Here is a 6,000-nt window from a genome sequence, read left to right as displayed (position 1 = left end):
GGTATGTAAGGGTCCAGTACTGGGAAAATAAAAGGCGAGTGAATAGACAAGAATGGAGAATCTTCAGGGAGAGAAGCAAAAGGGAGAAGTAGAGAGAAGATCAAAAACAGCACAGAACTGAGCTTTGAAGAAAAGAAGTGCCATAAAAACAAATGAAAATGAGAGAAAAAGCGCAGTGGAAGAGGAAATTTCACTTGGTTGCAGCAGTGGAAAGTGGTCAGAAATGTATGGATTTTCTTATTAAGGTGAACCTTGAATGGACACAAAATTTACTAAATGGCTCTGCCCCCTGTTTTCCAGGCAGATCTTTGGGAAGAAAGGCTGAAAAAGAGAGAGTGGGATAGAACTCATGCTCCTCTTTCAGATGTTTGGCTATCAAAGTTGCCGGCTGCAGGCAAAATGATTTAAATCATCTCACAATTGACTCAAAACTCAGCCCTGACAGCAGACCCAGCTGCCACAGTATCCAGGAGGGAAATGCAGAAGTGAAGTTAGAGCCAGGGTCTTCCTTATTCCAGCTCTTGGGGTCTTCTTTCTGAGAAGATAGTAACTGTGATTGTGTTGTTCATAATTTCTCTCTAAGACACATTCTATTCCTTCAACTTCAGTGGCATAAACAACTCTTCTATGCATTTGTGACAGATTTTATGTAAAAAAAAAAAGAAAAAAAAAAGAGAAAAAAAAAAAAAAAAAAAAAAAAAAAAAAAATGATGAGCATCTACAAAATAAAAGCCAGGACACAAAAGTCATTTTGAACATCCATTTCAGACCAGGTTGGTTCTTTGGCACTCTGGTTACCTGTAAGAATAACTATAGCTATGATTAATAACCTTGTCTTACACTGTATATTTATTACAATATTATAGCTGTGGTGAATACCAGTTTTGCAAATGGAAAATTCCTGGCTGAAATGCACAAGTATACTCCAGGCACTCTGACAGAGTTTTGCACAATTGTAAGGACTACATTTGGGAGAATTAAAATCAGGGATCATAGCCCTTTTAACTGCCTACATAGTGTTTTTCTCTGCAGATGTCTCAGTCAGTGAAAAAACATACTGGGTGTTACCATACCTACCACGCTTACTATGACAACTAGATGCAGGTGCTCAGATTCCTTATTAGTGTCACTCCAGGAAAGTCAGGAGTGGAAAGGTGGGCTGGGAACTTTAAAAGATTTGATGGGCCAAATCTCAAGTGTTATGTTATGTGGTCAAGAAAATTTTATTTTACCAGTTCCTAGATAAGTTTGCCTCTGCCAGATTTCTGAGTAAGGTATTTGGTGAGTATATTTTTAATGTAATGATTGGGATAACAGTTCTGAAAGGACCATGCTTATGAAGGAGAGCTCTCAGAAATTGGATGAATCTTTATTCTGCTCATACAAGCCTGTGAGTTCAGAAACATTTTCTGGTTCATTACAGTCACAGTCTTACTACCAAATTTTTGTGCAAACAGTTCATGATATTTGTTATATTTCAGGAACAAATTTATTTATAGATTAATTTCAAAAATATATCAGTTGTGTTGTGTTCATGTTTTGTTGATGTTGAATAAAGAAGGAATGATTGAATGCACACAAAACAACAATGTAACACTAACAATTTTTGTAGGACTAATTGTCACGGGACTAATGAGAAGAAACTCCATTGAAAAGTATACAAGGAATGCAGTTGAGTTAAAAAATGCTTTATATAAAAGACGATCTTCTAACTGAATTAAAGTGTCTGTATTTCCAAATGGAGTGTGACTGGCATGAAGAAATAGAACTATTTTTGCATGTTCAACACTTGCCATGAGATGTTTTTGTGAGACTTGATCATCATAGGTAGGACTTGGAACTCATGGAATGTTATTTGCTGACTTCATTAAATTTTATCAGTGACTTAAGACTTTTAAATGATAATGAAAAACTAAAATCTACCATCTAACTGAATTTCTGAAGAAAGACAGGTGAGTCATTGTTTGGTTTAGAAGTCTTGAACTTTCATAAATGTAAAGCAAAACTGATATTTACAGGTGTTTTTCCTACTTTACAGAAGACCTTCAGGTTGGGTAAGAATAACAATGTATTCAATTTACAGCTCATAACTTCATGGCTAATCACCGTTTGTGTAAATTTAACATTTTTTTCAAACACTATAGGGTTGATGAGCTAATGCTCTAAACTGAGATGAGGAATAGTTCTCTTGTGCTTCACTGAAGCAACTCTGCCCATGGCAGAGGAGTTTGGAACTAGATGATCTTTGAGGTCTCTTCCAACCTAAGCCATTCTATGAGTCTATCATTACATCTATATCATTACACCCATAAGATTAACAACAGCATCAGTGTGAGTAGTCTGATGCAGCATAATGCCAGGATTTTAGTCCACCCTGTGTAGACACAGTCCCACTGTTAGTAATTGTTATGGCCACGTGAGGAAACTGTATTTAATACTTAGTGACCATATTCTGAGATGTAAACAGGTAAATGTGCATTATTTTCATCAGACCCAAGATAACTTAATAAAGATCTGAGTCATGCAGTATAAGCTCACAATCTCTAAATTTCACCATAAGGTAGCAGCAGATTGAAGGGAACCCAAGTTATAGGATAAAACTCTAAGGTTTTGAGCTCATGTATGGGTGTGTTTTTTAAACTACATAAGCAGGTCAAGTGTAGCTATCATGTCTGTAGCCATATTCTTTCCAGGAAAACTGGCAGTGGAACAATCTGGGTGTCTGCTGTGGGAGGAAAACAATTTTGATGTGTGGGTTGGAGGATCATTAAGACTATCTACTCTTCTAGCTCAGGTGGGCAAATGTAAAATCCACGTGTAACTGACAAAGTTTTGCTTGGGCTGTGAGTCAGAATGGCACAGAGGTGGTGGAGATGCACTTTGGATCTATTTGAAGTGCAATTATACTTATTTGGTTCAAATGAATACAGGAAACTCAGCATGAGGTTTTCAGTTCTTTCAGAAGGAATCATCCAGTGTAAATGCCCTAATGATCTGCTTGCAGATATATAGCTTTACTAAACCAGAGTTTCTTGTCATTAGTAACATGTTTGTGATGAAGAAATGATAGGTATAAGGTATAAATTCATTATCTCTACTCCTTGCTCCGTGCTTCTCTGTGGTGGTTTAATACTGATAAGTAGCACTGTCATGCTGTTCTGTCACTCCCATGCCTCAGAACGACAAGGGGAGAAACTTCATAATGCTTTGTCACTTCCTCTCCCCTACTTCACGTGGAGTTCTTCCCAAATTGACCCTGTGTGGGCTTCCCATGTGTCTCGCTCCAATTTATAGGAGGGAGAGAGATACATTCAGTATTCTAGCATGATCAAATGTTCAGTATTTCTGTCACAAAGCACAAATAGTTAAAATCAGCTATTAGCCTTTTTGTGTTCTGTCAAGGTCCCACGGGTATCTTCTGTGAAATAAAACAAGACACAAACTTGCCCCTTTTGGGCTTTGTTAATAGGATTAAAAAATGAGGGAACAATTCAGCGAGTGTTGATTTCATCTTCCTCTTTCGGGGTGTCTTTAGCCTTCCAAGCATATTAAGGGATTCCATTAAGTTTAGGGAAACTGGCCTCAGGTTAGCTGAGTCAATCGACAAAGTCTGGCCAGGGAGGTAACAGTGTTTCCCTGGCTTATCAGCCACTGGATCGTGACTCACAGGGATAACTGGCAAGAGGGGTGAGGCCTTTGGACAGAAGGTGTTAAATCGAGGGTCTTGTTTCCCTTTGTTGTGAGCTTTCTAATGCATCCACCCTTCACCGCTCCCACTCCGCTCACTTGGGGGGGGCGAAGACATCAGTTTTCTAATGGTTTGGATAGCCGTTCAGGTTCCCTGGGAGAGACTCTAGGACCTGGGGTTTTGCTTTCCTCAAGATTCTGGAGCTTTTGTTCTGGCCACCAGTTAACTAATTTCTCTAACCTGACAGTGGGTAATCCATTCATCAAATCTCGTGGAACACCCTTTTGCCAGCCCAGTATCCAGAGACAATTACGTTTATGATCTATATTTCGCCCACTTGGCTTTACTGAAAATGAAGCCCCTGTGAACCCATTGTGAACTGGGTTGGATGGGAGAGGGGTCGGATTAACCACTGCACACCTTACTCCCTTAGTCTCTGGTTTAACGGTGAGGGTAGTCACAGGACCATACCTTTGGCTGTAGTTTATTAACTCTTGAGCGACCTCCCCCCATGTCCACACTTTGTATGCTGTCTGGAGATTGTTGGGGGTTATAGTTCCTTCTAACGCTGCCCGGGCCCTCTCTCCTTGAGGCATTGCCTGTATTTTTCCTTGCAGTTGAATACCTATAGGCTTTAACGACTCTGGAAGCCCCCTAATTAGAGGGGTCATTCTTTCAGGATAGACAGGCATCATCATAGGTGATTCATGGTGCCGCTGCAGCTTTCTATCATACATCATTTGGAGACAAGCAGCCTTTTGAACACTCTCTACTAACTGATCAACTGTTCCAGTAGTGACAAGAGGGTCTCCCCTTTCTAAAGGGTTGAGACCACCTGCCCAATAGGCAGCCCTTTGTGTTAAGGACCACGGAGCTCGACTGTTGCCAGTAGTTAAAAATACTCCTGGTCCCCAATAACCTTCTGCCTCCTTTTCTGTTAGCAGAATCTGGTCTCCACCAGTGAGGCTAACCCTCCACACATACTCTGTTTCAGATTCCTTTGGAGAGCGGCTAAAATCTTTCTTCAATTTTGCTAGTTCAGTGGCTGAGAAGGGAATTTCCTTAACATTCATTTGAGGATGTAGATCCTCACTGTTATCAAATGTATATTCAGTTTTTATCAAAGGATGCATCTGGGCTGGAGAGGCCTCTAATTTGTCTAACCTTGCCTTCATTTCTTTCAATCCTTCTAGAGGATAGATTTTTTCTTGCGGCAAACTGTGAGCGATAATATCGCTATTATCTTTATACCTTAACAGTTCCTTCAGAGCCTCTAGTAAGAGAGCTGCATCATGCTTCTCATTTTCTAATTGTCTTTTTAGTTCCTCTGTTTGTTTTTGCAGAGTCTTGACCAATTCCTGCAGTGACTCTATAGTTTGCTATAGAGGGGTTTCTGCCTTAAGTTGCTGGTCTTGGAACTCTGTGGCTGCAACCAGAGCAGAACCTAGTACTGCACAGATAAATGACTTTCCCTTTCCAGCTCAAGTATGAGCATTCTTTTGCAGGATACTAATATGGTCCAAAACTCTGCAAGTTATACCAGTTCTGTCCTGCCCAATCCAGACCTGATGAACAAGGTCGAGCACCATGTTTTTCTAAAAGATCAAATAATACATCTTCACTTTTCATGGTGGCAATGCTGTCGCTCAGTTTTTTCAATACAATGAAAGACCTACACTAGGGAGGTGGAGGTGCATGTGTTCAAAAGCTCAAGTGACTCCTTATCTCCTCAGGGAAACAGACACTTTTCAAATGCTAATGCTCAAAGCACTCTTCCCTTTCTCTGAGGGAGCACAAAAAATGTGAAGCTAAAGCAACACTTTCTAGGTTTCAATAGAGTAAATAAAATTTCTGGGAGAGGCACACACGTTTAAGTAACAAAATATCACTTCCTCACTTCCCCAAGAGGCGCGTGCATGCAGACACACACACACACATGCACACAAACACCAAAAAAAAAAAAAAAAAAGTTCAAGTTCCGCACTTCTGTTACCAAAAAACCAGAGAGGTCTTCCCGAGGAGGCACACACATTAAACAAAATGCAAGTATTCAAAATACGTCCCCAAGAGGTACACACATAAAAGGTAAAGTTTCAGAATATGGAGCGGTCTTCCTGGAGAAGGACTCACGTCTAAATTTTCAAAACTATCGCTCCTTGCAACTCCAGGAGGTGCACACAGAAAAAAAAGTTTCAAACTATATCTGGAAGGACAACACTCTCACAGCGGGTATCCTGCCGACTACGCCATTAAATAAATGTCTTGCTCCAATTTATAGGAAGGAGAGGAGGTTATTTTATTATCTATATACC

At 40.1% G+C, this 6,000-nt stretch overlaps 1 pseudogene; it reads right to left on the bottom strand.

The window, feature by feature from the left end:
* Positions 1 to 3,801: 3,801 nt before the first annotated feature.
* Positions 3,802 to 6,000, bottom strand: part of LOC122171496 — a 52,042-nt pseudogene continuing 49,843 nt past the window's right edge.

Source organism: Centrocercus urophasianus, unplaced genomic scaffold (genome assembly GCF_019232065.1).
Source record: "Centrocercus urophasianus isolate 14NV4802_14NV808 unplaced genomic scaffold, USGS_Curo_1.0 seq_9, whole genome shotgun sequence".
In the NCBI taxonomy this organism is placed as follows: domain Eukaryota; kingdom Metazoa; phylum Chordata; class Aves; order Galliformes; family Phasianidae; genus Centrocercus; species Centrocercus urophasianus.
This window is presented reverse-complemented; position numbering and strand designations above follow the sequence as displayed.